General features: G+C 42.0%; 1 long non-coding RNA gene across 1 annotated transcript; it reads left to right on the top strand.

The window, feature by feature from the left end:
• Positions 1 to 10,596: 10,596 nt before the first annotated feature.
• Positions 10,597 to 12,206, top strand: LOC138416394 (uncharacterized). The gene is made up of 2 exons (XR_011247662.1): positions 10,597 to 10,804; positions 11,332 to 12,206. It is a non-coding gene; the product is annotated as an uncharacterized lncRNA (long non-coding RNA).
• Positions 12,207 to 24,096: the final 11,890 nt, after the last annotated feature.

Raw genomic sequence — 24,096 nt, 5'->3', positions numbered from 1 at the left:
TTATAAGTCTTTGGTTTCCTTTTGTTGATTTTGTTTTCGAATTTCCATTTGTTAAGCAACTTTTAATGCATCAGAGGCTGTGCTAGGTATTTTATTAATTAAAGTATGCATTTATTTATCTGGCTGCACTGGGTCTTAGTTGTGGCACTCAGGATCTTCACTGTGGCATGCAGGATCTTTCCTTGTGGTGCACTGGCATCTCTAGTTGGGGTGTGTGGGCTTAGTTGCCCCACAGCATGTGGGATCCTAGTTCCCCCACCAGGGATCAAACTTGTGTCCCCTGCACTGGAAGGTGGATTCTTAACCACTGGTCCACAAGGGACATCCCTGTCCTAGGTATTTTATTTTATTTATTTTTTATTTTTTAAATATAAATTTATTTATTTTAATTTGAGGTTCATTACTTTACAATATAGTATTGGTTTTGCCATACATCAACATGATTGACCCTCACAACTGCTCTACATTGGGGATATTGTTTTCCACTTTATAAACGATTTGACTTGGAAAGGTTTGAAAGCAAGTTTGCCTGGCTGTGAGGATTTTGTTCATTCCCTGCAGCATGGTGGTAGGTAGGGCAGCTGCAAGGCCTTCAAGTCAAGAACAATTACACGAATCTTTGGGAGAACGAGTCTCATCTTCAGTTATTAGAGTCTGGTTTTACTTCCTCATGTAGTACTTTGATTACAAAGTGCTTTCTGAAGACTTACCACTATCAGAACTGCTCAAATTCTGCCCTGCTGGGAGCTAATTGGTTTACTCTCATTAATTTTACCCGGTTGAAGCCTTCCTTCCCCTGCTTTTTAGAAAAGGACACTATTGCTCTATCAAGTCATAAAGACATTATTTTGGTAGACTTTGCATATAAATGTTGTGCTGGTTTTGTCTGTCATAAATTATAGTTCTTTTTTTTTCCCTGACTAATATTTTCTATGAGGAACAAGGTTGGGCTTAGGTAAAATATTCCATCACTAACCTTGCTATTATGTGTTGGAAAATCTGTCAAGAATTGCTTTAACATTGCTTATAGATATAACTGACCTTGATTTGGTGTTTGTGTGTAAAAGCTAGTAATGGACTAGTATATCAGTCAGTGCTTGTAAAGAGATAGTCCATACAAACTGAATAACAGAAGGGAAGTTAAGAAAGCAACTATATACAAAGGTATGGGCAAGGTTTAATGAAAATCTACAAGGGTTGTTGTAGTACCTTGGGTACATTGCAACTCACAAGCCTGAATGATCAAAGAAAGTGAGGGTTTACTGAAATTCGAAGAGTACAGCTATATAGAGAAGGCTGCCTGACATAGAAAGCCTTTGTTTAGGGAATGGAATCAACCCCCAGTGGCCAGGCAGGGAGGGAATGGGGGACAGATAGTCTAACCTTTCTATCTTCTCATCCTCTCATTTCCTGCTAGTGCCTCCCATTGGCTGAACTCCTCCAGAAGTCAGAGGGAAAGGGAGCTTATTGATGCAGCTCAGACAGTTCAGCCTTCTGGGGGCACAAAGCAGCGGGGGAGAAGTGTGGAGGGGAGATGAAGAAGGCCAAATGGAAGACATTCAACACAGCTGGGATGCAAGATCTGATAACATGTTTATGTTCAACCTGAGCTTTTGACCACAGCAAACATTCATGAGAACGGTCTAATAGATCAGATAATAATTTCAGTCTTCAAAAAATGGGAATGTGTTCTGCCTCTGCTTCCTCCAGTTCTTCTTTCTAATTTGTTTCTTAACGATTTGAAACAATTTGTGCATGATCTAACTGCATATACCCCTGTTATGAAAAGTATAAAAATAACTATTCTCTATGCTGGTGATATAATTTTATTGTTGCTAACCAGAAATGGCCTCTCTGTCTTACTGGAAAACAGAGTGGCTTGATTTCAACTTCTCTAAATCCCAAATCATCATTTTTGGCAGGTAGTATGTTCAATCTAATTGCTTTATATCTAATGCTTATATATAGCCAGCCAACTTTTTCAGCTACTTAGGGGACATCTCGCAACCATTTTCCTCTGGTGGTTTCACTAGAAAATTATGCTACTTAAAAGCAGATATTTTTTGGGTGCATTATTGATATTTGTTTCTGAGGCCCAGGAGACTGGTGAAATCTATTTTGAAAATGTTTTCAGGTACAAAGTGTAACATGCATGCCTGTTCAATATATTTTGGTTGAAAGAATGAAGGGATTTACTTTGTAACTTTGATTTTTATCTTTCTTTCCTTCAGCTGTTTTTAGAAAACAGTTTTTGCAAACCATCTTGAAGGAAATTTTAGTCTTGCTAAAATTCAGTGGTAGATCCTTCACTGAAAATCCCCATACGGAGGTTGGGGTGGCTGGCTATTTGGGTCTTGATTGCGCGCGTGTATGTTCAGTCACTCTGTCATGTCCAACTCTTTGATACCCCACAACTGTAATCAGTCAGGCTCCCCTGTCCATGGGATTATCCTGGCAAGAATACTGCAGTGGGCTGCCATTTTCTCCTCCTGGGATCTTCCTGACCCAAGGATCGAACCCGAGTTCCTGTGGCTCATGCATTGGCAGGCAGATTCTGTACCACTGAGTCACTTGGCAAGCCCTTGAGTCTTGGTTAGGAGGCTTCATTTACTGTAAAGGAAGAGAGACTTCCTTGAGTCAGTCTCCTGCCCTGTGTATTGTTAAGGTGTATGGGACTCTCCTTTATTACCATTACAGATTTCATGCAGCACATACTCTTGTCAAATGTTAAAATTTGGACATGTCTGCTGCCTAGAGCCTACCAAGAGCTTACTAAGATGGGTGAGCAATTCTGATTGACACCTAGTGAATGTACATTTCTTTCATTATTCTGAATCGATACTGTCCAATAGAACTTTCTGCAATTATGGAAAAGCTCTATAATTGTGTTGTACAATATAATAGTCACGAGGCATGTGGCTATTAAACATTTAAAATATGATTGTCGAGACTGAAGAAAGGCATTCACAATTTTAATTTCAATTAATTTAAATTTAAAATCAGCTATACTTCAGGAATTCTCTGGTGGTCCAGTGGTTGGATTACTGCCACTGAGGGTGCAGGTTCAATCTCTTGTTGGGGAACTAAGATCCTACAAGCCATGTGGCACAGCCAAATAAAAGTTAAAATCAACCATACTTCCAAGCTTCCCTGGTGGCTCAGACGGTAAAGCGTCTGCCTGCAATGCGGGAGACCCAGGTTCGATTCCTGGGTCGCGAAGATCCCCTGGAGAAGGAAATAGCAATCCATCCCAGCACTCTTGCGTGGAAAATCCCATGGACGGAGGAGCCTGGTAGGCTATGGTCCATGGGGTCGCAAAGAGTCGGACACGACTGAGCGACTTCACTTTCACTTTCAATTAAAAAAAATACCCCAAGAGGAACAACAAAAAATTAAAACTGAGGGAAACAAAATAATTTGTTATGTGCCAGGCTCTGCTCTATCTCAACTAATCCTCATAATAATCCTCTGAAGGAAGTACTACAATCAGCATTTACAAACAATTTGTTTCTCACTAATCACAGCTGAAATTGACAAGAGTAAAATTACACCAAATGTCTTGGGTAACTGATTTCAGAAATGATTTAGCACTTCTTCGATGCATTGTTCCTCAACTTTCATATATATTTTTTTTTGAGAAAAATAAAAAATTCAAAGTAAACTTAGTGACCTACTAAAATAAGCAAATAAATTTAAATAGCCTCATAGGCTAGAGACTAACATCTTGGGCAGATATCCTAGATATCTTAGATTTTATCCCTGGATCAAATCTGACTGTCCTTTTGCTTTCAATAGAATAGCATTTGTTGCATTGCAAATTTCTATTTTATCATTTATATAGGTGGCTTTCAAACATGTTTTCATATTCTTGGACACTTGTCCATCAAAGTATGGAGACAAATTACCCTTCCTTTGGGCCCGCTTTAGTGACTTGCTTCTGGCAAATAGAATGTGGAGGAAGTGATGCTGCGTGACTTCTGAGGCTAGTTTATGACAGACAGCCTGCCTGGCTCTCTGCGTCTCAGCCTGAGCTCCCACAGAAGGACTCCGGCTGCTCTCACACTGCCATCCTGAAGTCACGTGGAGAGACCACCTACAGATATCTGGAGAGGACCAGCTGTTCCAGCCCCAGCTTAGACAACTGCTTAGCTGACTCGTCAGTCCCCAGTGAGACTGTAATAAATGATCACTATCGTTTTAAGGTTGTTGCTCAGTGAGATAACGGGAACAGTCTTGTAGGCAGTGATGCAGCGGAAAGCAGTTCTATTAAACTCCCTTGTGTATTCGTAGTTGGGCTGTTTTGAGGACAAAGTCTATGACATCAGTTTCTCATAGATCTTAGTATCAGGGAGAGCTGCACTTTCTTGAACAACTACAATCTCTTACTTTTTGCTTTGGTTGCTAGGAAGCTCAAAGTTGAATTCATGCCCCACTTTTTGTAACAAAAAAGGATTGTATCTTTCCTTTAGCCTTACCTTATTATTCCCTGTACCAATTTTTCTGTTTAAAACCCCCAATGCAGTATATACATTATCCAACCTCTTCAAAAACTGAGTGAAAGTAATGTTGGGCCATTGCTGAACCAGTGTGAGAGCTACAGATCATCCAGTAGGTTGATAATGATGGCTGGTAGAATGCTGGAATTTTGTGACTCTCAAATGGCCTTATCTTACAGGAAGGAAATAGGCCCTGAGAAGTAAAGTAACTACTGAGAGATACAGAGCTAGTGAGCAGCAAAATCTTACCCCTGTTGAAGCTGTGTCATACCATCTATTCACCCACATGGCACGCATTGGTCAGAGGTTTGTTCTTTACACTGGGGGTGGGATGGTGGTAAAAGATAAGTAAGACCTTGCCGAGGGATTGACTCTCAAGATTATGCCTAGTGGGGCTGATGCATGTCTTTAAACATAAAGGAGTATACAGTTGGAGATTTCCCTGGTGGTCTAGTGGTTAGGACTGCACACTTTCACTGCAGGGGGCACAGGTTTGACCCCTGACTGGGGAGCTAAGATCCCTCAAGTCATACAGTACAACCCCCCCAAAAAATATAAAGCCATATATAGTTGAGCCTTGAACAACAGGGGATTGGGGTTGCTGATTCTGCACAGTCAAAAAATCCACTTGCAATTTATACACGTGGCTCCTTATACACGGTGCTCCACGTACATCATTCCTTCTATCTGCGGTTCTGCCATCACGGATTTCACCAACCGTGAATCATGTAGTACTATAGTATTTCCTACTGAAAAAAATTCATGTCCAAGTGGATGTGCAGTTCAAACTCATGTTGTTCAAGGGTCCACTGTACATCATAAATAAAGTAGAATTAAACTTTCAGAGGAATGAGAGATTGCTTCCAAGTGGAGGGTCATGGAAGTTTTCATGAAAGAGTGATTCTGAGCTAGTCCTCGAAGGACAGATGGGATTCACATGTGCAGACACTGGAGCGAGGATGGGGCGGATGATGGAGCAGACGAGCAGCAGTGAGGTCAATGCTGGGAATTCGAGGCTCTGTGGCATTTGGTGGGGAAGATATTTTTGGAAGGGGGCTGTGACACGTCTCAAATAATGCTGTGTGAATACTTGCTTACTCTTCTGTTTAGGGGACCAGCCTTGTCCAGGGGTGTGTGACCTGCACATGTGGGTCGGATTGACCCAGGGAGAGAGACAAATGCTGATTAAAGTTCCACGTAGCTGATTGCTTAGAAAGCTCAACACTTGGGACTATGTTCTGAGGCAAACTCCTTAAAACCTTTTAGCAACAAATTGCTTTTAGACTTCGGTATCACAGAGAAAAGACTGGAAGAGATTCTACAGTACCGCTCAGCCCTGAAAGCAGGGACATTTCAGGACACTTGTGAGGAACCCCAAAACGTGGTCAGCCTTCTTCTTAGACTGCCTTGTATTTCTTGCAGCCTCCTGTGATCATAGAAGCCTGTTATTCCATGGAAATAAGCCCAGCAAAGCTAGAGAGTGCAACTCTGTAGGGACAGAGCTTCTTATTTCTAGATTTCCATTTGTTACAATTGGTAATAGGTGGCTCTCCTGAAATTCCACAATTGCCCCTGCAAATAGGGAAATCCCAGGTCACATGGGTAGGAAATTGCTAATAGGTTGAAAACTTGCCAGACAATTAAAACAAGATCCTGCCACTTGCCTGTAAGTGAAAGTCTAAACAAACCTCCTTTGTTGATTGGGAAAACCAAAGTCAATATCAGATTACAGCAAAATTTAAGGCCATTCTGTTACATTCTTCTGGGTCTGTAAAACCCCAGCAGGATACCAGAATAGGTGGATGACTCATAAGAGTTCTAACTTAGAATCCAACTTCTTGAGATGCTTCCCCAAAGGTGCTAAACCACCAACAATCACAGCTGCTGTATTAACTTTGCATGAAACTGTACAGCCTATAGGACTTGCTAGGTGGCGCTAGTGGTAAAGAACCCATCTGCTAATGTAGGAGACGTAAGAGATCTTCCCTGAGTTGGGAAGATCCCCTGGAGGAGGGCATACCAACCCACTCCAGTTATTCTTGCCTGGAGAATCCCATAGACAGAGGAGCCTGGCAGGCTACAGTCCATAGGGTCGCAAAGAGTCGGACACAACTGAAGTGACTTAGCATGCACATACAGCCTATAAATCATTTTCATATATAGTATCTCATGTAATCCTCCCCCAAACTCAATGAGGTTTATATCACTCTTTTACTTTTGCAGAAGAGGAAATGGGGGCCCAGAGAATTTAAGCAAATTATCCTAAATCTTGGGGTGAACATGTATCAGTGGAAAAGGTTTATATCTGGTCTTTGGAATGTAAGTCCATTTGTGTGTTTGAGCAAGGTCTGAGGATGAGAGGCAAGGTTGGGAACTGTAGGTGGAAGAGTGGATGCAGAGGTCCCTTGGACCAACATTTGATCATCTAGGGATATGTTTTTGCCAGCCTTCTCTCTGCCTGGGAAGGTAATCAGTTACAGACAGAGGCCCCTCAGATCTGGAAGTGACTACAGCTATGATGGAGTTCAAATCCTTCATTTTTCAGATGTGGAATCTGAGGCCCAGATAAGTTCAATGTCTTGCAAAGATTTACACGGGTAACTGATGACAAAGCTGGGATTGTTATCTAGTTTTCTGTATTTTACTGGAATTTCTGCTACTACACCCAAATGCACTTCCTGCTACATGCTCTCTCCTTTTCACCAGGTAGAAATGTGTTTACAATGAAAGATAATTGGGCACTCTTAGATAAGTGAGCTAATATTACCAATCACTACTATTTCTGCAACACCTGTGATATCCCAGGTCCTCTGCTAGATCCTTCACATACATTATTTTGAATCTCCACAACAATTCTGCAAAGTATGTATTATTATCTCTGTGAGGAGATGGAGACCAGGGTTCAGGAGGGATTTGCCGAGGCAATACTGAGTTTATACTCTTTACACTGTGCAGTGCAGCCTCTATAAGAATTTCTGTCTTGTCCTGGAAAACAGAAATGTCTGAACTTTTTTTTTTATATGGTCAAGTATCTTTTTTGGAAAATCATTAAAATTAAAATTATCTGTGTTTATTCCTAGGATGTATCTGATGAAAAAGTGAGATAAGGGAGATGAATTAGTTATCGCTTTTAAACAGTTCTTAGAAGTCTTGATTAATAAGGATTTTTTTAAAAATAGTGAAGCAAATCCAACATTTAAAAAAGACTGTAATTCAAGTCATATGCTTAAGTAATTTCTTTAGAAGAGAGACAGGATTTTTTTTTAAAACCCCTATCCATCTAGAGTGCTAGGGACAGAGCTCTAGAGGTTCTTTTGTATTAATTATTCTTCTCTCAAATTATCGTACCTTTAGGAGCACTGAGCAAATTCATCATTTATATTTCAGTCGGAGTACTTTGACACACCTGCTTTCCTCTTAGTATCTGTGATATGCTTTCCAAATCTTGTTTTAAAAGAGCATTTTTAATGAAATTTATTAATTTTCTGAGAAATCACCATGCTGTTTTCCATAGCAGGCAGGCAGTCTTTTATTACTACCAGCAGTGTATAAGGATTCCAGTTTCTCCTTGCCCATCCCAGGCCCTGTCTTCTTTTTTGTTTTTATGGTAGCCATCCTGACAAATGTGAGGTGAAATCTCACCATGTATTTTTTTTTTAATAAATTTTTGTTGGAGTGTATTTGCTTTACAATGTTGTGTTCGTTTCTACTGTACAACAAATGAATCAGCCATATATATACATATATATCCCCTCCTTTTTGGATTTGCTTCCCATTTAGGTCATCACGGAATACTGAGTAGGGTTTCCTGAGCTACACAGCAGTTATCAATTTTATGCATATTTTCAGTAGTGTGTATATGCCAATCACAATCTCCTAATTTATCCCATCTCCCCTTCCCCCTTTTGTGTCTTTACATTTATTCTCTATGTCTGTGTCTCTATTTCTGTTTTGCAAATAAGATCATCTATACCTTAAAAGAGCATTTTTTTTAAACTTGGAAAGCTTTGAGGAAATGGAGAAATTTAAGTATCATCCATCCAAGGAAGGGTTTGGAACACAGATGGGGAGCTTGGAATTGCTTGTTACTTAAAACCAGCAGGGAGGGTTGCCAGAAAATGGGAAAATAGAACTGACAGGGAGCTGGGAAAGTGTCAATGTGAAATTCCTTAATTTCCATTCCACCCCCCACCCCCCGACCCCTAATGGCTATTGCTGGCCAGTATGCTGCCAAATCCTGAAACAACATGGGTGGCTAATTACTGACTTCAAGTTCTGACCTTCATCAGGCAGTGCACAGAGGTGTCACGAAGTGTCTTTAAGTCTGACTCCAAAACTATACTTCTGTCATTTGACTTCATTCCTTTTCACATGGACTGTCTGCTTTCATCTCTACAACTGAGAATGGTCATATCTTAGATTGCTCTCACAAAACTGGAAGAGTCTTCCCCAGAACAGCCAGTACTGCAGCTTCAAGGTCATTGTGATGATGCTTTTTAGTACAACGCCACAAATTTAACTTGGTTTCTGGTCCTTTGACTTGTATTGCCTGACTCCAGTGCCTGGGGGGTTTCCTGATTCCTAAGTGCTGGCTTGGTTTTTAGCCTTCATACTTAATCTTGACTCTGGATATGTATCTGCTTGCTGACTGTTCATTTGGCTTGAGCCCTTTTGACTTGTCCCGTCCCCAGCCCCTACCTGTGATTCTTAGATTGGTTTTCTCCCTGGCTTCCCACCCTGGATCTGGGATCCGACGATTCTCATCAGCATCAGTCCTGACTCAATAGGGAGATTCAGTCCCATTGAGCAGCCAGGTCAACCCAAGGACTGTGGAAGGAGTTGACAGCCTTACATCATCATTTAGCACCTGGCATAGATTTCAAGGCCTTTTTGATCATGGAGTTGCTTTTACATGTTATAAGGGTTCAAAGGATGCTTAAACCGAAGAAATCTTTTGTAATCAAGGGGGCAATAGTTGTTCTTCTTTCCAGTTGTTGAGTTAGCTATGCCTCTATAAATTGTAAGATAGTGTTTCAAGTTTTATTGCATTCCTGCAGTGTCCTGAAATTGGGGTCAGACCACCTCTCCAAAGACCAGACGTGTTCCTGTGTTGCACAATATTTGATAGAGTTCATGGGTGATAATTTCTACTGCTCCTTCCTCATTCTAAAAGTGAACAAAATTCAGTTTCCCCACAGAGCCTAGATTTTTGAAATAACTTTACTGTGTAAAATCCCAATTTACCTCAATAGGCTACTATTAAAGGAAGGACAATTTACCATCCAAAATAACTAACCCAAGTCAAGGTCCTTGATTGGGAAACAAAACTTACTATCTGATCCCCACAAAGCTCTGGTATTTTGTCTTGCAGGTTTGTTGAAAGTGTACATAACCTTGGGTAATTTTTTGGGCAAACAAACCCAAGATTAATTTCTCACAATTTCCTGGAAATATATAGAAGCTTTTGCAAGTGAAGGGTAGGATGGGCTCGCCAATATCAATTCTTTTAGACCATTGTTCTTAAGAACTCACAGTAAGCTTATTTCTGAAATTATAACTGACCATGACAGATAAGTTGATGAGTCAACATCATCTCTTAAAGTTCATTATAGTTTTAAGGGCATGTTAGCAACCACGTTTCTAGCCAAAATCAGGCAATCTTAGGTGTGGCTCTTAGTTTTCCACAGTGTCACACTTTACCCCGTACTTGTAGCTGCTTTCTGAGCCGTAGGGTTTGGTGGGGCCAGGAATTCTGAGCTCAGGAAGGATTTGAGACAGTGCTTGGCAATTCCATGACACATGGAATTGTCCTTTCCCGTCACCTCTCTGGCATTGACTGGATCAAAAACAGAGCACTATTCCCGGTTTATGTTGAAATTCTCTGTTGTCCTTTGAAATTCCAAGTAGAGATTTCCTCCTATTGTGTAACTCAAGAAGTTTGATAAAGTATTATGTTTGGCATTCTGTTTCTGGAACTCTGTACAGAGGCCACCTATGGGCGTTCTAGAGTTACTTGAATGACAGTTACTGCTGGATGACGCAATAGAGGCTACAAGCCAAGTCCGTGTGGCAATAAAACACATCCTAAAGGAACAGAGGCAGAGATAAGTAGAGGCCCTTCTAAGAGGGATGAAGCCACAACTCAAAGGATCCATCACTCAGACAACCAAGGTCATAGGGAGCGGAATAGGAACACCAAGAAACAGTCCCTGATAAACCAGTGCAGTAATTGGAAGTGTTTCTGACGATGTGAAGCAGGGCTCTGGAGGCCTTCGGGGTGAGATAAGGCAAGCAATCAACATGTCAAGGTAATTTGTTAGCAGTCCTGGCTCTGGGTCGAGGTGTGTAAACCTGCCCGCTATGATGTATGAAGCCTGCTAACCTGAGGAGACTTGGCTGTAGAAGGACAATAGCAAAGGGGAGCCTGCTTGGAACTGACAAGAGGGCCACCTGTACCTGGCAATGTACCATCTGTTCCAGGGAAGGCAGACCTTGATTATAAAACATGACACAGACGAAGGGGAGGCGTGGTGTCCGATAGGACCGCGGGGTGTTTCCCGCCTTTCCCTGATCTTGTTGAGGAATTGTTATGGACTGATGCTCTCAATCAGCTGCAAAATGGGAATGAAGGCCTTAGTGAAGGTTCCTCACTGTAGGCCAAACAGACATTAACTATAACTATCTGAACTTACACCAGCTGAGCACGGCCCTCACCCTCTCACTGAGCCCACACAGACTGTATAACACCCACCCCATTGTTAATCTCACACCTCTGTGCATTTCTCACTGACCTGCCAAGCTCACACTAACTAAAACTCTCTCTTCGCCATTTCAGAGATTTGACATCTGCCAGACTAACCTAGGTAGCATATTCAAAAGCAGAGACATTGCTTTGCCAACAAAGGTCCATCTAGTCAAGGCTATGGTTTTTCCAGTAGTCATGTATGGATGTGAGAGTTGGACTGTGAAGAAAGCTGAGTGCTGAAGAATTGATGCTTTTGAACTGTGGAGCTGGAGAAGACTTCAGAGTCCCTTGGACTGCAAGGAGATCCAACCAGTCCATCCTAAAAGAGATCAGTCCTGGGTGTTCTTTGGAAGGAATGATGCTAAAGCTGAAACTCCAGTACTTTGGCCACCTCATGTGAAGAGTTGACTCATTGGAAAAGACCCTGAGCCTGGGAGGGATTGGGGGCAAGAGGAGAAAGGGACAACAGAGGATGAGATGGCTGGATGGCATCACCGACTCGATGGACATGAGTTTGAGTGAACTCCAGGAGTTGGTGATGGACAGGGAGGCCTGGCGTGCTGCGATTCATGAGGTCGCAAAGAGTCAGACACGACTGAGCAACTGAACTGAACTGAACTGATGCTCTGCAGTCTGATGAGATCACCCAAACCATCTTACTGACTTCACATGGATTATCCACTGATGGGAAAGCTCTTGCTTTCTGCAATACCTATTTTCCCATGTATTCCAGGTTGTGCTGTATATGCTGCTAAGTGACCACATTTCTCAGCCTCCCTTGCAGTTACATTTGGTCATGTGACTAAGTCTGGCCAGTGAGACCTAAACAAAACTTGTTGGGTGGGACTCCTGAGAAGGTTTCTTGAAATGAGATGGAATGCTGGGCTCTTTTGCTCTTAGTTTTTGTATCCCACCCCCCCAAACCCCCATCAGTTTTGAAAACATACTATGATGGTCAGATCTCATCTGTGGTCTTGTGACATTGAGAATAGAAGTCACCTAATAAGAATGGTTGGTTCATAAGTTAGAGGAGATCTTGGTCCTTGATGACTTTGTGAAACTACAATATTACTTCTGGGCCTTCTGTCTTTTAATTTCTTTATGTGAGAAAATGCATAAGTCACTGTATTTGGATCTCTGTTACTATGACTGAAGGCAGTTCTTACTGATACAACCCCTTCCCATTCTTTTGGGCTCACACTGACTATACGTGTGCTTACCATCCCCCTTTGCCAATGGGTACTCCGCATATTATCACTTGACCATGATGTTGCATAAGTGAAACAATCATCTTTGCTTTTAATGCCTAGGTGAGTCTCTGCATTTTCCTTTTGACTTATCCCAGTGCATAAACCAGGATGGACCAGAATCTCTGAGGTACATAAGAACCATTCTATACATGTTAATGGAGACAGGCTAAACCAGTACAACACCGTTGTACACAGAAACCAATAGGTAGGTAGTGCAGAGAGACTTGAGATCAACAGCTTCTCCTCCCCTGAGCCAGCACCAGATCATATCTTAGTGCTGCGTCTGCTGTCACAGAGGGTAGGATGGCGCCCCTGAGGGCCACCACTGGAGAGTCTGTGCCCCACAAAGGAGGATGCTGCATGCTGCAACCAAGACCTGACACAGCCAGATAAATAAAGAAATAGATATTAAAAACAAAACAAAGGTAGGGAGATGGCAGCTGGAAAGCAGGAAGGAAAAAGACAGGCTTACCAGCACCACCCACCCCATAAAGGGGTATCAGGTGAATGGTGCCCCCCTGGAGTGGTGCATCAGCGGCCCCGGCTCATTCCCACCTCTACCATCTCAGCTGCTATCAGAGTCCTTGGGGACTGGCTGGGTGAATCTCCTGCTCTGGTCCCCTTCCTCCTTGTGCTTTTGGCAAATGCCCTGTCCCCAGGCTTCAGCACGTTGGAGCAGGGGGAAGGGGGTCCCCTGAGAGGACAAGTGTTCAGATGAATGACATTTCCACTAAGGACTCTTCAGGCTGCAAAGAGTAAGACTGAGGAGGGTGTGACTGAAATCTCTGGATAGGAAGAGTGGTGGTTGTTGTTCAGTTGCCAAGTCGTGTCTGACTTTGCAGTCCCATGGACTGCAGCTTGCCAGGCTTTCCTGACTTTCACTATTGCCCAGAGTTTGCTCAAACACATGTCTATTGAGTCAGTGACGTCATACAATCATCCCATCCTCTCTAACCCCCTTCTCCTCTTGCCGTCCATCTTTCCCAGCATTAGGATCTTTTCTAATGAGTCGGCTCTTTACATCAGGTGGCCAAAGTAAAGGAGCTTCAGCTTCAGCAACAGTCCTTCCAATGAATATTCAGGGTTGATTCCTTTAGGATTGACTGCTTTGATCTCCTTGCCGTCCAAGGGATTCCCAAGAGTCTTCTCCAGCACTACAGTTCAAAAGCATTAATTCTTTGGTGTTCAGCCTTGTTTATGGTCCAACTCTCACATCCATACATGACTACTGGAAGTGGTTACCTTGGCATAAAAATCACCTTTTCTTGTTCCATCAGGACTAGAAAGCATGGCTAGAAACTTTACAAGCAGTATATTTAGAATAAAAGTGAAAAGAGATTGCTTTGAACAAGGAGTTATTGTCTGGTCTCTACACCTCTAGGTCTTTGTTCTCAACTAGTCGAGCGCCCAGAAAGACTGGAGGATGCACCTACGTGAGCCCTTTCATGAGACTCTTGATGAGTGGCTGTGATTGGCAGGTGGGGGGAGGGTCTATGACTCTTTGGAAACTTCAAAGTTGTCTCCCACATTTGGGGTTCAAGGGTAGTCACATGTCTGAGTGACGGTCATCTGCTCATTTTGCTCTTTATAGATTCCACTGGGACTAGCATTTACACAGTCATTTCTTAGAAAAATAACCCATGTTAATTATTTGATAATGGGTTTCCTATCTTCTTAGCCTCAGGGGTCCTTTCTTCCCACCCTGCCCATCTCAGCCTCTGGATATTATTTTCATGTTAATCACACATAACAAAGAAGGTGTTGCTTCAGAGCTTCATTCTTTCCAATCTGTCCCTGTTGCTACCCATTGGTTGGGACAGGTCACTTATCCCATGTGAGTTTCTGTTTCATCATTTGTAAAATGAAGGCCAAAACATGCCCTGAGGATAACTAACTTACTTGGGATTACTTGGGATTGACATATACACACGAATGGGCTTCCCTGGTGGCTCAGAGGTTAAAGCCTCTGCCTGCAATGCAGGAGACTTGGGTTCGATCCCTCAGTTGGGAAGATCCCCTGGAGAAGGAAATGGCAACCCACTCCAGTACTCTTGCCTGGAGAATCCCATGGACGGAGGAACCTGGTGGGCTACAGTCCCCGGGGTCGCAAAGAGTGGGACACGACTGAGCGACTTCACCTACTCACTCACTCATATTTAAAATAGAAACAATAAGGACCTACTGTATAGCACAGGGAACGCTACTCAATATTCTGTAATAATCTAAATGGGAAAAGTAACTGTATCAGTTTGGTGTACAAACTGAAATCAACACAACATTGTTCATCAACTCTATTCCAATAAAAATAAAAAAAAGACACAAGGTAACCAGTGAAAGCCACTCAGTCTGTGTCCGACCCTTTGTGATCCCATGGACTATACAGTCTATGGAGTTCTCCAGGCCAGAATACTGGAGAGGGTAGCCTTTCACTTCTCCAGGGGATCTTCCCAACCCAAGGATCAAACCCAGGTCTCCCACATTGCAGGCAGATTGTTTACCAGCTGAGCCACTAGGGAAGCGCATGGCAGGGAACCAGAGGCAGAGTTTTAGGCCTGCACTCAGGCCTCCTGAGCCCCCTCCTCACATCTTTTCCCATGACAACAATAACTCCCAGCTTGTTGTGGAAATCAGATTAGATGATGTGCTGAAAGGCCTTTTATGCTCTGAGAAGTGACATGAAGAGTTTTGTGATTATTGCTAGGGATTTATGCTCCCTAACAATCCTAGTGACAGAGTGAGGCCTTTGCTCTTAGAGAAAATTACTTTCCTTCACTGTTTTGCGTCTCCCACAAACCTCAGGGGAATGGCTTTTAAGCTTTTGAAAGAGTCAACTAATACGAGATTTTAAACTACAGCTGATGAAGCTTCTGTTGGCTTTCCCCAGTGTCTGAATCTTCTCTGATCTTACGGTAAGCTAGAGTTAGCTCTCTGCTCTGCCTCTAGAGACCATGGTAATAATATCATCCCTTTTAGGTAGACTATCTGTGTGTGTATGTGTGTACGTGTGTGTGTGTGTGTGTGTGTGTGTGTGTCTGCCAAGAGTCACAAGGATCCCTCCTGTGTTCCTATTTTATTTTTATGTGACTCACAGCCAAGCTCGTATTTTGTTGAGTTTTGTGCAAATACAAACTCTCTAGTGAGGAAGATCCTGAAGAAAGAATGTCTTGAAGAGATAGAAGCAAAGATGATCTTAGAGTAGGAGGAGGGTTCTTTGGTGGAACTTTCTTAAGAACCAGTCTTTGGGGACTTCCCTGATGGTCTAGTGGCTAAGACTCTGCATTCCCAGTGCAGGGGGTCAAGGTTAGCTCTCTGGTCAGGGAACTGGGTCCTGCATGCTGCAACTAAGACCTGGTATAGCCAAATAAATAAAAATATATTTTAAAAAATTCAAAAGAACAGTCTTTGGAGGAAGGTAAAGGTTGGATCACATCACCAATTCAATGGACACGACCTTGGGCAAATTCTGGGAGATGGTGGGGGACAGGGAGGCCTGGTGTGCTGTAGTCCATAGGGTTGCAAATAGTTGGACACAACTTAGTGACTAAACAACAACAGCAAAGAAGATACAAAGATGGAATCATTCTTGTCCCTGGAAGGATTAACGGTGTCCACAGTGGTGGGGACTTTAGCCCTAACATCCTGGACTGGCCATTGTGGATGTAGGACACAAATACAAATGATGATGTTCCCAGCTGTGGTTCTGAGCCCTGGACCTCTCAGAGGGCCTGGTCCTTCCTGTACCTGCTGGAGACAGCTCCTCCCACTTCTGCCTCAGGGTCTAGGGCTATCCTACTGGTGTCTACACTGAAGGACTGGCTCTTCCCTCTCTCTGTCTGACCCAGGAATATAGAGAGTCTTAGAAATTCTCAAGAGCAATGAGCTTCTTTAAGAGGGTTTGGTTACTAGAAAAAATAGAATTGTAGGATTTTTAAAACCAAAGAGGGCCTCAGAAACCCATGAGGACATGGAGGCCCAGAGATTAGATGGTTTGTTCAAGCCTTTGTCGCACAATAGTATCTGTGTTAGGATGATAATGCAGGTTTCTTGATTTCTAAATAAATGCTGTTTTCTACTGAATCTTTTGTATTCAGGAAGGAGACATTCTTTTGATAAATGACAATGGGAGAGTTAGGGCAGATTCAAGAATTATCTGTTATCTGGCTGTAGTAGCCACTCTGAGAGAAAATAGCTCAGTTAGTTTTAAGAAACTGTTGTGTTCATGTACTGAGTTGCTTCAGTCTTATGTGACTCTTTGCAACCCTATGGGCTATAGCCCACTGGTCTCCTCTGACCAAGGAATTCTCCAGGCAAGAATACTGGAGTGGGTTGTCATGCCCTCCTCCAGGGGATCTTCCCAACCCAGGGACTGAACCCAGGTCTCCTGTGTCTCCTGCACTGCAGGTGGATTCTTTACCCACTGACCCACCTGGGAAGCCTGAAATGCTCAGTTGCGCTATCATCACAAGACACATACTTAGTGTTATCTCTTTATAGCCACGTGCATGCTAAGTCGCTTCAGTCACGTCCAATTCTTTGGGAACCTATGGACAGTAGCATGCCAGGCTCCTTTGTCCATGGGATTCAGTCCATAGAGTGAATTCACCTATCATGTAAGTTATAAAGAATGCATGTTCTCACCCACTGATGTGTTAGAGCTGATTCTGCTAGCTCATGAGAATGGATTGTTATTCAGAAATTAGTGTGAGCCTGTTGTGAAGTCAGTGGCAGCTTGAAATCAGTCATGATGGGAATACTTATACCACGGAGATGAGCAAATACTATAAATTAGGACCTATTTTTTTTTTCAATCAGAGAGCTTTTTTGCTGGCACAACAATATCTTTGCCACATGAGAAGTTCCACTATCCAGAAATAATTATTGTTAATTTTCTTATGTAAAACATCCAAAAAAAATGATTATTTGTACTCTGATACATGTGCCTGTTATTATTTTAATTCATTTATAGAAACAGAATAAGGGACTTCCCTTGTGGTCCATGAAGACTCTGCACTTCAAATGCAGGGGGCATGGGAACTAAGATCCCACGTGCCATGAGGCATGACTAAGAAATAAAGTAAGAATACTAAAATAAATTTTAAAAAGAGAATAATATTTTATGAAATTTTCTTGAGATTTTTCATATCAACACATATAGATCTAACAACTCACTATTTTAAATTATAATAAGCTCTTACATGACTGTACCATAGTTTACTTAGTCAACCTCTTTTCTTTTTTGTATTAAAGGATGTATGCTTGTGCTTAGTTGCTTCAGACGTATCTGACTCTTTGCAACCCTATGGACTGTAGCCCACCAGGCTCCTCTGTCCATGGGATTCTACAGGCAAGAACACTGGAGTGGATTTCCATGCCCTCCTCCAGGGGATCTTCCAAATCCAGAGAAGGGAAGGAAACGAATTATTGAAGGACAGTTGATTTCCAATGTTGTGTTAATTTCTGCTATACTGCAAAGTGATTCAGTTATACATATATATCTCGATACATTCTTTTTTATATTCTTTAACCAGTCTCTTAATTATGGGTGTCCTTGTTTGGATTTCCCCAAAGTAGACCCTGAGATGTGGGGTTGGGTGCAGATGGTTCATTTGGCAGAGGTGACTGAGGAAACACAAATGATACAATGGAAAAATAGAACAAGGAAGTTTGCTTGTTTAAATCAGACCCAAATAAGGTCCTCACATTTGATTGGTTTACATGTCTCCTAAATCTCTGCATCTTTAGGGTCCTCATTTGTCACTTTTTCTTTTGCAATTTATTTATTGAACGTACTAGATGATTTTGCTGATTGAATTTCTCATGGCATTGTTTAATATGTTCCTCTGTATGTGGTATTTCCTGTAAATTATTGTTGGATATAAAGGTAGAAATTTCTCAGTTTAATAATGATAAAATCATGATAGATATTCTAATTGCTAAGCTCCATTTATTTTTATTATCACTATTTTTTTCATAGACTTTCTTTTTTGGTAGTTTTTGTTAAACTTTTTATTTTGTATCATAGTATAGCAGATTAACAATGTTGGGAGAGTTTCAGGTGCACAACAAAGGGATTCAGCCATACATATACAAGTATCCACTCTCCCCCAAAACTCTCCTCTCATCCAGGCTGCTGCATAACACTGAGCAAAATTCCCTGTGCTATACAATAGGTCCCTGCTGCTTGTCCATTTCAAGTGCAGAAGTAGGTACCTGTCCATCCCAGCTCCCTAAATATCCCTTCCCCCCATCCTTCCTCTTGGTTACAATAAGTTCATTCTCTTAAGTCTGTATCATAGACTTTATATTTGAGGGCAGTTTTAGATTTACAGAAAAATTGGGAAGATAGTTCAAAGAATTCCTGATATACTCCCCCTCCCAATGATCTCCCCTCTTATGAACCTTTTACTTTAATATGATGTGTTGGTTATAATTAATGAACAAACATCAACACATTTAATTAATTAAGTTCATAGTTTACACAGATTTTTAAAGTTTTTACCTAACGTCCTTTCTCTGTTCCAAGATTGCTCCCAACAAATGCTCATTGCATTTTGTTGTCAAGTCTCTTTAGGCGCCCTAAGAGATGGGAATACCAGACCACCTGACCTGCCTCTTGAGAAATCTGTATGCAGGTCAGGAAGCAACAGTTAGAACTGGACATGGAACAACAGACTGGTTCCAAATAAGAAAAGGAGTACGTCAAGGCTGTATATTGTCACCCTGCTTATTTAATTTATATGCAGAGTACATCATGAGAAACCCTGGGCTGGAAGAAGCACAAGCTGGAATCAAGATTGCGGGGAGAAATCTCAATAACCTCAGATATGCAGATGACACCATCCTTATGGCAGAAAGTGAAGAGGAACTCAAAAGCCTCTTGATGAAAGTGAAAGAGGAGAGTGAAAAATTTGGCTTAAAGCTCAACATTCAGAAAACGATGATCATGGCATCTGGTCCCATCACGTCATGGGAAATAGATGGGGAAACAGAAGAAACAGTGTCAGACTTTATTTCTGGGGGCTCCAAAATCACTACAGATGGTGACTGCAGCCATGAAATTAAAAGATGCTTACTCCTTGGAAGGAAAGTTATGACCAACCTAGATAGCATATTCAAAAGCAGAGACATTACTTTGCCACAAAGGTCTGTCTAGTCAAGGCTATGGTTTTTCCAGTGGTCATGTATGGATGTGAGAGTTGGACTGTGAAGAAAACTGAGCGCCGAAGAATTGATGCTTTTGAACTGTGGTGTTGGAGAAGACTCCTGAGAGTCTCTTGGACTACAAGGAGATCCAACCAGTCCATCCTAGGGGAGACCAGTCCTGGGTGTTCATTGGAAGGACTGATGCTGAGGCTGAAACTCCAATACTTTGGCCACCTGATGTGAAGAGTTGACTCATTGGAAAAGACTGTGATGCTGGGAGGGATTGGGGGCAGGAGGAGAAGGGAATTACAGAGGATGAGATGGCTGGATGACATCACTGACTCGATGCACATGAGTTTGGGTGAACTCTGGGAGTTGGTGATGGACAGGGACGACTGGCGTGCTGCGATTCATGGGGTCGCAAAGAGTCGGACACGACTGAGCGGCTGAACTAAACTGACTATGACAGGTTCTTAAACCTTTCTGGTTTTTGATGACCTTGACAGTTTTAAAGAGTACTGGTCAGGTATATTATAGGATCCTCATCTATTGGAAACAGTCTGATGTTTTTCTCAGGATTAGACTGTGCTTATGGGTTTTGGGAGGACTATTACAGAGGTAAAGTGCCATTTTCACCATATTGTATCAAGAGTGCAAAGAATGCACCTGATTTGTGGCTGTGATGCTGACTTTGGCTACTGGGCAGAGGTTGCTGTTGTTCGGTGATTTTGAAGCCTAAGAAAATAAAGTCTGTCACTGTTTCCACTTTCCCCCATCTATTTACCATGAAGTGATGGTGGTTGTCAGGTTTCTCCACTGTCAAGTTCCTTTCCCCTCCAGTCTCCACGCTTCCACACTCCTTGTAGCCCACACTTAAGGGGTGGGATGTTATACTGCTCCTCCTTGCTTCCTCTCCTCCTTGAGGATGCTGCGCGCTTAGTCACTCAGTCGTGTCCAACTCTTTGCCACACCGTGCACTGTAGCCTGCCAGGCTCTGCTGTCTATAGAATTTTCCAGGCAATAGTACTGGAATGGGTTGTCATTTCCTCCTCCAGGGAATCTTCCTGTCCTAGGGACTGAACCCACAACTTGTAGCTCCTGCACTGGAAGGCAGAGCTTTACCACTGAGCCACCTGGGAAGCTGAGGGTGGAATATGCATATAAAATGATTTGGAATTCTGCGTGAGATCTTTGTTTTTTCTCCCCACATATTTATTTACTCAATCATTTATCTCAGTGTGGACACATAGGTATTTATTTTACATGTTGGTCTATAATCCAATGCAACTTTATTTTGTTGGCCAAATTGTTCCAGCTTTCAGTTGGCTTCTGTGTCCCCTATCATTGTGGGTTATTATTTATTTTGAGCATTTCCTTAGTTTCTGGGCTCCATTGGTTTTTAAGGAATAGAAACTTACTCCATTTACCTCAAGTTTTGAAAGGGGAGATTACCTTTTTTTTTAACATTATGTACATAAAGATTTACTCTCCTTTTCCTAATCTGATGAAATGTGATGGCTAGTTTTACATGACTTCTTAAACCACCGAGGTCAATACCTTACTCTGCCATGTATCCCTTTAAAGGATTCTTCATTAGCAGTTGTTAAATGAGTCTTCCAGCCTTTGCCTTTGGTCTTTCTTTTCTAAACCGGCGCTAAATTTTTAAAAAATGCTGTCCTGTTTCTGTAACCATTTCAGTGAGGATGTAGGACTAAGCTGGTCTTGGCACGACAGATACTTGTGTGTGGTTTGTAGCTGGGGATGAGGGGTAGTCTCAGTTCCTGTTCCATAGCTGTGTGAAGGCAGTGCTGTCTCCTGTCCCCGAAGCCTAGACTTGGGCAACTGAGATAACCACATGTCCTTATTATTTTGCACTCTAGCATTTCCTCTTCTTTTTATCTTGTCTCTCGAGACTTTCTTTGCCTTTTTTTGTAGTTCAGCTATGCATTTTAAAGTATGTTTGGTATATTTCACCCAGAATTTCTAAATCTTTTGTATTTAAAACTTTTAAAGTCTGTCATGTTGCCAGAAATGGAAGTCTTACTCTTTACTTCCTCTTTTTAAAATTTTATTTCAAGAAATTAAAACAATTAAAAGCTACAAGGTATTATTTCAAATATATCTTAACCTTCACCTAGAAATGGAAATTCTTTAATTTATTCCATGAATATTTATATGCAAGACACTGTCTCAAGAACTTGCGATAAATCAGTGAAGAAAACAGAAGTCCTTCTCGCCTTGGAGCTTACATTCTGGTGGGAGATGCAGACAATGGGTAATAAACATAATTTGTGATGATATTGCCTGATATGTAGAAGCAGATAATCCTCTGAAACAAAACAAAGAACAAGACCCAAAACAACTAGAGCAGGGCTTGGGAATCAAGAGTGTAGAAAGTTGGACTTAAAAAAAAATTTTAAATTTATTTTAATTGGAGGATAGTTACTTTACAATATTGTGGTGGTTTTTGCCATACATCAGTATGAATCGGCCATGGGTGTATATGTGCCCCCTCCATTCTGAACCCCCTCCTTTCTGCCTCCCCACTCTGGCACTCCAGGTTTCACAGACCAGCAGCTTGTCTTTTACAGTAAAGTGGTTCTGGTAGGCCCCATTGGAAAGATGACATTTGAATCAGTCGCGAAGGATGCGGTGGCCAGGTAGAATTCTGGGGGTAGCGCATTTCAGACAGAGGGAACAACCCAGGCAAAGGCCTTAAGGTGAGAATGTGACTGATGGGTTTGAGGAAAAACAAGAAGCCTTGTGTGGCTGGTGTGAAGTGCGTAAGCAGGGAAATTGTGAGAGATGGTGTCCAAGTGGAGGAGAGAGGGTAGATCGTGGATGGACTTGCTGGTCATTTGAAGAACTTTGACTTTCTCTGAGTTAATGCAGGATCCACTGAAGGTTAAAGCTTTTCCCCCACCCCACCAATTAATACAAAGAACTTTTTGTTTTTTGAACCATTTGAGATCAAGCTACCAGCATGAAAACCTATTATCCCCCAATTCTTTAATGTATAATTCCTGAAAACGAGGACTATCCAATCATCTGTAACTATACAATGATACAACTGTCAAAACCAAGAAACTGCCGTTGATACTGTACTAACATTCTATTCTCAGGCTCTCTTCAAATTTCGCCAGTTGTTCCAAATGCGTCCTTTTTGTAGCCAAAGGGCCTAGTCTAGATCTCACATCACTTTGAGTTGTCACGTCTCTTTAGTCTCCTTCAGTCTGAAAGAATTCCTTGCACTTCCTTTACTTTTACGACACTGACACTTTTGCAGATTAGTTCAGCTCAGTTTCACTTCAGTTGCTCAGTCGTGTCCAACTCTTTGCGGCCCCATGAACTGCAGCACACCAGGCCTCCCTGTCCATCACCAACTCCCAAGAGTCCACCCAAACTCATGTCCATCGAGTCGGTGATGCCATCCAGCCATCTCATCCTCTGTCGTCCCCTTCTCCTCCAGCCCCCAATCCCTCCCAGCATCAGAGTCTTTTCCAATGAGTCACCTCGCATGAGGTGGCCAAAGTATTGGAGTTTCAGCTTCAACATCAGTCCTTCCAATGAACATCCAGGACTGATCTCCTTTAGGATGGACTGGTTGGATCTCCTTGCAGTTCAAGGGACTCTCAAGAGTCTTCTCCAACACCACAGTTCAAAAGCATCAATTCTTCTGTGCTCAGCTTTCTTTATAGTCCAACTCTCAAGCTAATAAAATCGTAGAATATCCCTCTATTAGGTTTTGTTAGTTGCTTCCTCATGAATAAAATTCAGTTGTTTTTGGCAATACTATCACTCACTGAATGTAGCCATGAGTATGCTATTTGAATTTGTCTCATTACTAGTGCTGCTAAGTTTGATCACTTAACAATCACGATGTTGACCAGGTTTCTCCTCTATAAAGTTACTTACAGTCTTAGTAAGTATTTGGGGGAAAAGTCACTTTCAGTTCAGTTCAGTTGCTCAGTCATGTCCAGCTCTTTGCAACCCCATGAACTGTAGCATGCCAGGCCTCCCTGTCCATCACCAACTCCTGGAGTCCACCCAAACCCATGTCCATTGAGTCGGTGATGCCATGCAAAAATCTCATCCTCTGTTGTTCCCTTCTCTTCCTGCCCCCAGTCTTTCCCAGCATCAGGGTCTTTTCCAGTGAGTCAGCTCTTTGCATCAGGTGGCAAAAGTATTGGAGTTTCAGACTTTATAAATATTTTTTTTCTAATTCAACTTCCATTGACTAATTTTATTTTTTCCCCAAATAGTTTATATGTCTCTATATCAATATTACTTATAGCAATGATGAGTTGGCTTCAACATCAGTTCTATCTTCCCACCCCCCATATTTAAAAATGTACTTTCTGAGAAACTTTGTTCATATAAATAAATAGATGAGTTCAAAACAAGTTTTATACTTGCACGTTGGCTAATCCTTTGAACTCCTTCCAAGCTATATGCAAATCAC

This window comes from Ovis canadensis, chromosome 1, assembly GCF_042477335.2.
Source record: "Ovis canadensis isolate MfBH-ARS-UI-01 breed Bighorn chromosome 1, ARS-UI_OviCan_v2, whole genome shotgun sequence".
NCBI lineage: Eukaryota > Metazoa > Chordata > Mammalia > Artiodactyla > Bovidae > Ovis > Ovis canadensis.
Note: the sequence above shows the minus strand (reverse complement) of the source record. Positions and strands in the feature narration are given on the sequence as shown.